Raw genomic sequence first — 13,298 nt, 5'->3', positions numbered from 1 at the left:
TAGGCTTCTGCTTCCCACCTAGACTTATGGAGTTACAGAATCACTCTTGAGATGGATTCTCCTGGGAAGGTGGGAACTGAGGCAAGGGGAGTTGCCCTCAGCTCATTGCAAAGGTTATCTATTCAATCTGGTGCCTCTCTCCCTCATGGGAGTCCTTCTCTCACAGATCCTGACAGTCAGAATACTGTGAAAGACTTTGGAAAAATATTCTTGCTTGCCTAGACTGGTGATGCTATAGATTCAAAAGTTGAAGCTGTGTGAATAAAAATGCGTTTGGTAACTTTTTCAAGCAAAAATCATTATTAAAAAGATATTTAATAAATGACATTTAAGGGACCCAGAAGTGCTGTTGAAATGAAGGTATGTGAAAATATTAAAATACTTTTTCTTGGCATGCTTTCATCTCCCAATATATATGAGTTCGGAGTAGGGGATTTAGAGTCTTTTTGAATCTAATTGGAATCATGGCTTCACTAGCTATCTGGTTATATGATTTCGGGAAAGTTATTTATGTTCCCATTTTTTTTCATCTGAAATTTGGAAATATAATTCCTACCTTGGTAAGTTTTTCTGAAGAGTGAATGCAATAATACATCCCTTGCATGCTTGGACTTTTAGCTGTTAGTACATGTTGCTGATTCACAAGGATCTCTTGATTAATGGAAAAGCTCAGAATAAAACAGTGTCTTGAACAATTTCCTGTTTCTGATTCTGTGTTCTGTTTATAATCACTTGTGATTTGTGTTGTGCTTGTGGGAGACACCCTCAGTGTCTTCAGGATTTCCTTTCCTGAAGACAATCTAATGGGAAGATAAACTTTTTGAGATTTCACTAGTCACCTCATGAGAAAAGACTTTCCAGGTCACTCCTACTTCATTTATTCATTAATTCACCAATTTCTTCACTAATCAATTTATTGAGCATAGCCATTTTCTAGGCTTTGGCATACATCCTTGGATAAAACAGACAAGGGTCCTTGCCTGCTTTTAACTTACATTCTAGCTGAGACAGATAGACATTAATTACACAGGTAGGTGATTTATATCCTATGTTAGAAGGGGGTGTGATCTATGAGAAAGAAAATACAGCAGAGCGCAAAGTGGCAGTGGGTAGAATTCCCATGTGTTGGTCCTCATCAAGGAGAAAGTTAGCCCAGAGGATACTTGGGGGAAGGATGTTTCTGGGAGATGAGACAGCCTGTGCAAATTTGGTATGGGCCTGGTGTACTCAAGAAAGATCACTGAGGCCACCAGGACTGGAGTATTTCCCTTCACCATCAATTTCCCTTTGCTTGTTCTTTGGTCCATTGCACTATTGCCATCTGACACAGAATATATTACGTATGTGTTTATTTTCTGTTTTTTTCTAGGCCTGGCGTGGTGGTGCATGCCTGTAATCCCAGTGGCTGGGGAGGCAGAGGCAGGAGGATTGCCAGTTCAAAGCCAGCCTCAGCAACTTAGTGAGGCCCTAAGCACCTCAGCAAGACCCTATCTCAAAATAAAATTTAAAAATATGGCCTAGTGGTTGAGCACCCTGGGTTTAATCTCTGGTACCAAAATAAGACAAAATAAAACAAACTTATGAAATATTTTCTGTTTTTGCTCACTAGAATGTAAACTAGGAAAGTGAGCTTCATTGTGTCCACTGCTAGAACACTATTTGCTATTGCTTGGCTGCCTGGCACATATTCAGTGTTTAGGAAGCATTGATAAGTGGAGCAATCAATGCAGAAACCTGAATCAGTGGAACCTATAAATGTACAGTGATTTTAAAAGAATTCCCTGTACTGCACATCAATAGTGAGTTATTGTCATTCTCAAGCATTGCTGTTTTACTCCTATTCTAGCACATAAACTACGAAATCAGTCTAACTAGCCTGTGAAAAGTTCAGACTTGGAGAGAATAAGTCACATGGCAAACCCAGGCAACTAGTACAGAGCCCAATCTGGAATCCCAGTTGCTAAGTTTTCCTTCCATTATAACTTTGCATTCCTTGTCATGTAATTAAATCCAAAACATTTGTTTGGTTTCAACTATGAATTTAATGCATTTTAATTTTTCTTAATTTAGGCCACTCCTACTGGTTATGTTCAATCCATTTCTGGATCTTTCAGCTGCAGGTTCTCTGTGGATTTAATGTGGTTCACTGCTTCTGGATAGGAAACCCACCTTTAAGGCTGCTTCATGACCTTAGTTTCTTAAGAGCATTCTAACTTCCCTTTATGGAAACAACAAGGTATTCACTCAGTCTCTCCACTCCTTTTGTTTTTTTAAAATATAAATATATATATGATAATAATGATATCTTTTGTCTTTTTATGCATGTTTAATGACATAAACTAGGAAACAGTATAAAAAACAACACATAAAAACCCTATTTCAAATGTTAGGTATTATCAAGTGCTTTGAATATTGGTCCTCATCAAAGCTGTGATATTATCTTTATTTGGAAATATAAAAAATTACATATGACTCAAGAGGAGTGGAATCACCTACATAATATCATACAGGAGTACCCAGTTCTTGAATCTTTTCTTTTGAAACTTAAACTAGTTATCTTTCTATCATATCTCAGCATAAAATGTAACGGATATATTTGTACTCATTCAATCCTTTAACCAAATTACAAAGAAATATGAACCACAAATACACTGTATTATCAGGTTTCGGGATTTTTTTTTCCTTTGGAAGAAAAATTCTTAAATTAACCAATCTACTGGCAGTGTGTATCCATTTGATATACTCTAAATATAATTTACTGATAATGTAAAGCAGGTATCTTAGAAAGATGACCAGTTCCAGTCCTAGGACTTTAAATGTACATGATGAATTGAAATATCATTATAATATAAGGTAAGATCACAACCAGTGATCATAAGGATTATATGAAAAGTACTCAGGAATCAACTTAAAGAGTCTCCCACTGCCAAAGGTGAAGAAATTTGAAGACACCTAAAGAAATAATTGCAATGGGATGATATAGTCCTATTCTTAGAAGATCCAAAATGCTCCACCAGAAGAGTTCTAGAGGTGATAACAAATTCAGTGAAGTGTAAGGGAATGAAATCAACATTAAAAAAAATCAATAGCTTTTCTATACTCAAAACAAATCTAATAAAAAAGAAATCAGGAGAACAATTCTGTTTACAATAACCTTTAAAAAATGAAAAAATATAGTAACCTAGGAATAAATCTAACAAAAGAAGTGAAAGACCTCTAAAACAAAAATTACAGAATAATGAAAACAGAAATTTAAAAAAGACCCTAGAAGATGGAAAGACTATCCATGTTCATGAATAGTCAGAATTAATATCATTAAAATGACAATATTATCCAAAGTGAAAACTCTATTGGTATTTTGGTGATCTCAACCAAAATACCAATGGCAATTTTTTATGGAGCTAGGAAAAAACAGTCCTAAAATTCATACAGAAAAATAAAAAGACTCAGAATATCCAAAGCAATCCTAAACAAAAAAGTAATAATATTGGGTTTATCAGAGTACCCATTTCAATTTATGCTACAGAGCTCTAGTAACAAAAACTGCATGGCACTGGCATAATAGACACAGACCAAAGAACCAGAATAGAAGACACAGAGACAAACCCACATAGATACAGTTTTCTGATACCTGACAAAGGCACCAAAAACACATGTTGAAGAAAAGACAGCCCTCTTAACAAATGCTGCTGGGAAAACTGGATATTTTTATGTAGAAAATAAAAGTAGATCCCTATCTCTTACCCCATGAAAGTCAAGTCAAAATAGATCACAGACCTAGAAATCAAATCAGAAACTTTATAATTGTTACCTAGGGATAGCACTCCAACACATAGATGCAGGCACATAGATCCAACACAAAAATCTCAACAGGACTCTTATGGCTTAAGAAATAATACCAATAATTAATAAATTAGATGATATCAATGTTAACCCTTCTTTATAGGAAAGGACATGATTAATAACAAGAAGAGAGCCTGCAGACAGACAGAAAATTTGCCAGCTACTCTTCTAACAGAGGATTAATATCTGGAATATATGAAGAACTAAAAACAAAACAAAACAAAACCCTTAACACCAAAAAACAAAAAATCAAATCAGTAAATTGACCAAAGAACTAAATAGACTTTTGAGAAGGAAGGAAGAATTTCAAACGGCCAACATCTTTAGCAATCAGGGAAATGAAAATCAAACCTAGACTGAGATGTATTCTCACTCCAGTTAGGAGGACAATCATCAATAACACAAATAATAATAAATGCTGGCATGGATGTGGAGAAAAAGGAACACTTATACATTGTTGGTGGAATTGCAAATTAGTTCAACCACTATGAAAATCAGTATAGTGATTCCTCAAAAGACTAGGAATGGAATCACCATATGACCCAGCTCTACCACTCCTCAGACTTTATACAAAAGAATTAAAGTCAGCATACTACAGCTGTATATACATTCTTCTTTATGGCAGTGCAATCATGATAGCCAAATTATGGAACCAGTTTAGGTGTCCACCAACAGATGAGTAGATAAAGAAAATGTGGTACATAGACATCATTTTAGTCAGCTTTGCATCACTGGAGCAAAAGACCTAACAAGAAGAATTTAAAGGAGGAAAAGTTTGTTTTGGTTCATGATTTCAGTGGTTTGGTCAGTGACCATGGGGCCACTGACTCAATGGCTTTGGGCCCAAGATGAGGCAGAACAACATAGTGGAAAGGCATGACCAAGGAAAGCAGCTCAGGATGTGACAGGCAGAGGTGGGTGGGGAGAGAGAGAGAGAGAGAGAGAGAGAGAGAGAGAGAGAGAGAGAGATAGATAGATAGATATCAGCTAACCAGGGACAAAATATAAACCTCAAAGTTATATCCCTAATAAACCTACCTCCTCAAGCCACATCTCACCTCCCTATAGTTACCATCCAGTTAATGTATATCAGTGGATTAATCTACTGATAATGTCATAGCATCTCTTAATCCAACCATTTTGCTTCTGAACATTCTTGCATTGTCTCACACATGAGTTTTTTTATGGATACCTCAAATCCAAACCATAGCATACACAACAGAGTTTTATTTGTTCTTGAATTAGAACAAAATTATGCGATTTGCAGGAAAACATATGGAACGAGGAAGCACCATGTTAATTGAAATAAGCCAGACTTAGAAGGTCAAGGGTTGTATATTTTCCCTCACATGTGAAGACTAAAAAGGAAAAAGTAAAAATAGGGACCTCATAAAAATAGAAGGGAGGCCAGAAGAGTAGAGGAACAGGATCTAGGTGAGGTAGGAGGAGAGAGAAAAATAATAGAGGTACTGGGGATGATATTGATAAAATTATGTTACATGTATGTAACAATATGTCACAATGAATCCCACCATTATGTATAATCATAGTGCACCAACAAAAATGGGAAGAAAGAAAGAAAGAAATATCTACAGAGTTGAAATATATCAGGTATATTTAAGATTATATTATTTTAAAAAAACTTGAAAAAATTAAAAGTTATAGAAAATTCGTATGTGAACTGGACACACTGTTCCCTTCTGAGGGCCCAGGTGCCATCATTTATTTTCTTCTAGTATCACTTTCTGCAAACTTAAAATGGGGGTTTGACATCTGTGACTGGAAAGTAAAAGCTCTTTGGTTATCATTGGGACTACTTATTGCCTTCTGCCCCCACTAAAATACCTAGTATCGTGATTCCTTTGATGAATCAGCTTGACTGAGTCACGGGATGCATATAATTTGGTTAAACATTATTCTGGATGCATCTGCAGGGGTGTTTCTGGATGAGATTGACATTTGAATGGTAGGATTGACATTTGAATGTCCTTCCTAATATGGATAGGCCTCATCCAATCTGTTAAAGGCCTGAGTATAAAAAAAAGGGCAGAGTAAGGGAGAATTCAACTGTCTTTGTCCTGGGACATTGATTTTCTCCTGCCTTCAGATTTGGACTCAGACTAGAACTATATCAATAAATCTCCTGGTTCTCAGACCTTTAGACGCAGACTGGGATGATTACCATCAGCTCTCTTGGGTCTCTACCTTGTTGCCAGCAGCTCTTAGGGCTTCTCCGTCTCAATAATTGTGAACACTTAATTATAATATGTCAATCTCAGTCTATCTTACAAATGTGTCCCCTATTGGTTCCATTTTTCTATAGAATGGAAACTAATATATTGAGAAAAGCTCTCAAATATATTGTTACTTCCAAAAGACAAGCATTAGCAAGGATGCAGAGAAACTGGAACCCTTACTCACTGTTGATGGAAATAAGAAATGGTGTAGCTACTATAGAAAACAGCATGGAAGTTTCTTAAAAATTAAAAAAGGATTATCTTACTACCCAGCAGTATTACTTTGCGATATTCATTCAAAAGAGTTGAAATCAGAGGGCTGGGGCATAGCTCAGTAGTACAACAATTGCTCAGCATGCTCAAGGCCCTGGATTTGATCTGTAGCAACACACACACACACACACACACACACACACACACACACACAGAATTGAAATAAAAATCTTAAAGAGATACTAGCCCTCCCATGTTTAGTGAAGCACTATTTACAACAGACAATATGTTGAAATGCCAGAAAGATTTATCAACAGACAAATGGATAAAGTATATAGTGAATGTTGTATTTCTAATGTATTACTTGTTACATTGCACCTAAGAACAACAGGGTGCTAGGTCCCTCCACTAAAGAACAAAAAATTTTCTAATTTTAATTTGTGTGTATTCTTGCCATTTATACAGTTAAGAAATTTATCTTTACTTCCTTTTCTACTTAAGAAGGGAACAAGATATGGAAATATTATCTTTTTTTGCCACCACTGTATCCTGCACAAAGGGCACGTTCTCATATCTGTATTATCCCAGTCACTGAAACTTCCTCAAGGGTGGAGACTGTCTTGTTCACTCCTATCCTCCAAGGCCAAGCTCAGATTAGGTGCACAGAAGTTGTTTTAAAAATGTTTGTTGGATAAAACAGAATATAATGATTCAGTTATTATTATTATTATCCATGCTGCAAAAAAAAAAAAAAAAAAACACTTGGAGAGTTGTCACAATGTTGTCACAATATTCCTGGGCCTACGACCCTACATTCAAAAAGATCTCTAATTCACTATATTATGAATTTATACAAAAACATGCACATTAAAATAAATAACAAGAAAAGAAGAAGTACTGGGAAGAGCAGTAATTGGAGTTCTGGTCCATATCTTGAATAATAGCAGTAGAAACGACTAGATTGTCCTCAGGAGTCATGAGAATCATAACAAGATGTTAATCTTTCTTTCTTTCCTCTTTTCCCTCCTCTATCCACCCTACCTTCATTATTTCTCCACTCCTTCCAGTTAAATTGCATTTCTGTTCCATATTTTGGCCTCCCAAATTAAACATGATGACTGTTTTTATTGTATGAAATTTATTTAGATTTACAAGCATAAATCTTTTGCTTTTTATTTCCTCATTCTACCTTTTTCCTTTTATATATCAAAATGTCTTTCTAGCTTATTTTTTCTTTTTTTAAAAAAATATTTTTAGTTGTTAATGGACCTTTATTTTATTTATTTGTATGTGGTGCTGAGAATCGAACCCAGTACCTCATGCATGCTAGGCAAGCACTTTACCACTGAGCCACAACCCCAGCCCACCCCCCTTTTATTTGTTTTTGTTACATTGTTTTTGTTAGGATTGAACCCACAGTCCCTTTACCACTAAACTACATCTCCATTTCTTTTCATTTTTTATTTTTATTTTGAAGTAGGGTCTTGCTAAATTGCTGAGGCTGGCCTGAAACTTGTGAAACCCAGCTTCAGCCTGCTGGGTTGCTGGGATTACAGGCATGCACCATTACACTTGACACTTTCCTTCTTACGGAAGGTCATCTTTTAGAGTTCCATTACAACAATACATTTTTAGAGCATTTTCATCAACCCCTAAAAACCCTTGGGCCCATTAGTGGTTAGTATGCATTTTCTCACATCCGTCAAAAATTTTATAGAAATACTAAGCTACTATGTCTCTGCAGATTTGCCTATTCTTGATATTTCATACAAATAAAGTCAGAAAATATGTGACTTTCTTTAACTGGCTTCTTTCACTTAGCGTAATGTCTTTGGATTTCACTCATTTTTGTACCATATATTTATACTTAATTTCTTTTTATTTGGCCACGATTTTGTTTTCTTTTTGAGATGGGATCTCAGTATGTTTCTTAGGCTGTTCTCAACCACCTAGATTCAAATGATTCTTCTGGCTCAGCCTTTGTAGTAACTGAGACTACAGGTAGACAGATATACTAACGCACCTGGCTTATCTTTTATTAATAATGCTACAAGCATTTGTGTATGTGTGTGTGTGTGTGTGTATATGTGTGTATATTTGTGTCTGAATGTGTGTTATATTACACACCTAGAAATAGAATTGCTAGGTCATACGTAATTTTATGTTTAACTGTTTTTCAGAGTAGTTTCACCATATTGCATTCCTCTATGTATGAAAGTTTGGATTTCTCCTCATTCTCACCAACAGCAGTTATTATATTACTAGTTATTTCATTATAGATATCCTAGTGGGTATGAAATGGCACTTAATTTGGTTTTTATTTGCATTTCCTTAATCACTATTAATGTTGAGCATCTTTTCAAGTATGTTATGGGTAGAATTGCCCACCTTCATTCATGTATTATGTCCTAACCCTCAGTACCTCAAAATGCAGCTGTTTCTGGAGATGAGTTCTCTAAAAAGGTAGTTATAGTTAAATGATGTCATTAACTTGGCCCTAATTCAATATGACCAGTGTCCATATAAGGAGTGGAGATTAAGACACAGACATTCTCAGTGGGAAGGCCATGTGAATATAGAAGGAGAAGATGGGCATCTATAAGATAAGGACAGAGTCACTCAGGAGAAACCAATGCTGTCATCATCTTGGACTTCTAGCCCCCACAATGGTGAGGAAACAAACTTTGTTGTTTGATTCACTTAATATGTAATAGTTTGTTATAGTAGCCCTAGAAAACTAATACAGTGAGGTTTTTTTTTTTACCATTTGTATATATCTTTTTTTTTAAAAAAAAAACCTGTCTATTTATATTCTTTGCTTATTTTAAAAGTTTCTTTTAAAACTATTGTGTTGCAAGCATTATTTATGTATTCTAAAAAAAAGTCCCTTATCAAATATATGATTTGCAAAATTTTTCTCCCATTCTCTGGGCTTTCTTTTTGTTTTCTTTATGATATGCTTTGGAGCACAAAAGTTTTAAATTATCAACTTTCAACTTACCTAATCCTTTAATTTAATTTAGCATTTTTTCTTTCCTTTTGCCTTTTTTTTCCCTTGCGCTTTTACTGATGTCCTCCAGAGAACATCTGCATTCATACCATCTGTGAGATATAGATGCTGCTAGGGGAGCCACTTTGGTTTCCTTTGAGAGCCCCAAGTTTTGTAAGAATTATGAGGATTGGATGAGAGATTGCTAAAGGTCTCAGTTCCACTGTAACAGCATCTAGATAGGCTAAGGTTTATCTTTTGAAGTCAGCAGTGATATTAATAGGTGCCCTCAAAAAATCCTGTCAAGAGTATTTTTTTTTTGCTTTTTGAACTCACACTTCCTAGTTCAGTCTGAGTCAGTCTTCTGGGGCAAAGGATTGTAGATTTCCCCATCTTTCCTGTAAAACCAGCATTGCATTAAAGCATGTTTTATCTAAAATCTAATAGCTTTATAGCACAAGGGTCTTTGAGAATATCTAGTTATCATCATATTACCCTACATAGTTATCCTGAGCCAGTGTTTTCTGAATGCTAAATATTGTGCTCGTTCTGTACAATACTACACATAGTATTCTGTGAAGCACCACAGAGTCTTGCAAAACTACAAGTCGACTATGGAAATACTCAAATTTTAAATGTTAGCATTCTTGTTAATATGTCTATGATTTCAAGTTTTTAACTCTAATCAAAGGTGGTATCAATAATTTTTTGTATGTTTACCAAGATAAAAAGGATTTCTTAAGTTGTATAAGACAACTTATCCCTCAATCAAGTTACTGTGGTAGGTCAAGCGCGCAAGCTTTTTTTGTTTCTGTTTTTTTAAAATTTTTTTCCAACTAAAAATAATACGAACAAGAAAAGGATGGTTCTGAAACTTTTCTTTAGGCCCAAAATTTCACAAAATATTTCTGGTTGAATGTTAGTGTATATATAAATATTTCAATGTATATTTCTCTATTTCATTTTGGGTATATTTTACTCTTAACAATGAGTTAACTCTTAGTTATCTAGATCTTTACATAATATGTCAAGTAAGCACATGTACAAAATGTTAAACGTGTCCTGGTGAATGTTGCATAAATTAAAGAACTCCTAAGAACTCCTGTCTTGTCTTCTGACTGTGACTAGTGTTCTAGTCTTTTAGCAGCCTACCTGAGTGTACTTCTAAAAGTGTCTACACTTAATGGCAATAGCATTAATATCTTATGAGTTTAATTTAAAGTGGATCTTTTAGTCATCTGTGAGGAATGATCATGTATAAACACAAAATACTAAAAAATCTAAAGTCAAGAACTTCCTTAGAAATATTCTTTTAAAAGAATGAAACCAAAAAGATTAAGGGATTTCTCAAGTTTACAAATACAGTTATTATTGGAACTAAGATCCTAGTTCTGGTCTCTTGATTACTAGTCCAGTGTTTTCCCGAATGTATCTAAGTCTGCAAAGAAAGCAGGTGATGTACAAATGCAAAAAATACTAAATGAAATTAACTAAAATGAATTTAAGCTAGTAAAATTGGGGTGAAATAATCACATGCCAAAATGTGGAAAAGACTCATTATGACATTTAAAAATTAGTGTAAATTGAAAATGTATAATTATGTATATTTATGGTGTACAAAGTGATGTTATAACTTACAAATAGAATGAAGTCAAACTAATTAACATAGCCATACTTTTTGTGGTGAAACCATTTGAAATTACATTCAATGATTTTGAAATTTAAAATAAACTATTATTCACTTTATTTATTAGCTGTTCAATAGAATAAGAAAAGCTTATTACTCCTGAATGAGACTTTATGTCCTTTGATCACCAGTTCCCCATATTCCTCACCCCCTTTGGTCTCTGTAACCATCCCTCTACTCTCTGCTTCTATGAGTTTCTTAGATTCCCAGTATAAATGAGAACATGAGTTATTAGTCTTTTTATTCCTGGCTTATTTCACTTGGCATAATGTTCTCCAATTCTACCCATGGTGTCACAAATGATAGCATTCTATTCTTTATTAAGGCTGAATAGTTTGCCATTAGGTAAGTAGATCACATTTTCTTTATCCACTTACCTGTTGGTGGACATTAGGTTAGTTCCATGATCTGATTATTATTTACAGTCCTTCAGTGAACATGAGAGTGCAGACATCTGTCCAACAAAATCATTTCAAATCATTCGGACAAGTAACCAGAAATGGGAATAATGGATCATACGGTAATTGTATTTTGAATTTTTTAAAGGAATCACCATACAGTTTTCCATAATGAATGTACTCACTTACACTCTTACCAACAGTGTATAAACTTTTCTTTTCCTCCACATCTTTGTCAACACTTGTTGTCTTTTGTCTTTAATAATACCCATTCTGATAAGTGAGAGGTGATATTTCATTTTGGTTTTAATTTGAATGTTCTCAAGAATTAACTTCATTGAGCAATTTTTATGTATTTGTTGGCAATTTTTTTTGTCTTTTTTCAAATATGTCTGGGTACAGTGTTGCATACTTGTAATCATAGGGATTTGGGAGTCTGAGGCAGTAGAATCACAAGTTTGAGGCAGCCTGGGTAACTTAGCAAGAGTCTGTTTTGAAATTAAAAAAAAAAAAAAAAGAGTTTAGGGTGTAGCTTACTGGCAGAGTGAGTGCCCCTGGGTTCAATTCCCCATACCAAGAAAGAAAGGGGAAAAAAATAAAGATAGATAGAAATGTCTATAGAGGTTCCCTGTAAATTTGTTAGTGGGTTGTTTTCTTGCTATCATGCTGTTTGATTTTTCCTTATGTATTTTGGTATTAACCTTTTTTAAATGTGTAACTTGTAAATATTTTCTTCCAGTCTTCAGTTTGTCTCTTTAAAGTCTTAATTGTTTCCTCTGTAGCACAGAAGCTTTTAAATTTGGTTTTATAGCATTTTTCTATTTTCTTTTTGTTGCCTGTGCTTTGGGAGTCATATTAAGACAGTCATTGCCCAGAATGATATTGTATAGCTTTCCTGTTTTCTCCTACCAGTTTTACAGTTTCACGTCTTAAGTTTAAGTCTTTAATCCACTTTGAGTTGAATGGTGTACATTGTATGAGATCAGGGTATAATTTCACTCTTCTGTATGTGGATATCCTGTTTTCCCAACACCATTTATTGAATACTTTTTTCCCATTGTATATTCTTTGTATTTTTGCCAAAGCTCAACTGACCACACATGAGTGGGCTCATTTCTAGACTGTTTTTAAACTAATTAATCCATTAGTTAATATGTTCATTTTTCATGCCAGTGGCTTTTTAATAACTATAGCCATGTAGGATACTTTGAAATCTATATGATGCCTCCAGTTTTGTTCCTTTTGCTCACGATCGTCTTGGGTGTTTGGGATGCTTTGTGTTCGCCTATGAATTAACTATTTCTATAAAAGACAATATTGCAATTTTGATAGAGATTGTATTAAATAGGTAGAAAACTTTGGGTAGTATGGAATATTTAACAATATTAATTCTTCTACAAACGTGGAATATCGTTCCACCTATTTGTGTCTTTCTCAGTTTATTTCATCAGAATTTTAATTTTTTTTTAATGTACAGTTCTTTCACTTCCTTGGCTATATTTATTCCTAAGTATTTTTTGTAGTTATTATAAATGGGATTGTTGATGTGATTTCTTTTTCAGTTATTTCATTATTAGTGTTTAGAAACTCTATTGATTGCATATTAATTTCATATTCTACAAATTTGCATTATTTATTTATTCTTACAGCTCTTCAATGGAGTCTTGAGAGTGCTCTATACATAAGGTTATGTTAACAATATACTTAATATTTTCCTATATGGATGCCTTTTATTTATTTGTCTAATTGCTTTGGCAAAGACTTCTAATATTTATTGAATAGAAATGATTACAGTAGGCCTTGTCTTATTCCAGATCTTAGGAAAGTCTTTCCACTTTCCCCATTAAATATAATGTTAGTTGAGGGCTTATCATATGACCTATACTATGGTGGCATACATTTCTACTATTCCTAATTTGGTGAAAATTTTT

Source organism: Spermophilus citellus, assembly GCF_964194105.1.
Source record: "Spermophilus citellus genome assembly, chromosome: 3".
Lineage (NCBI taxonomy): Eukaryota > Metazoa > Chordata > Mammalia > Rodentia > Sciuridae > Spermophilus > Spermophilus citellus.
This window is presented reverse-complemented; position numbering follows the sequence as displayed.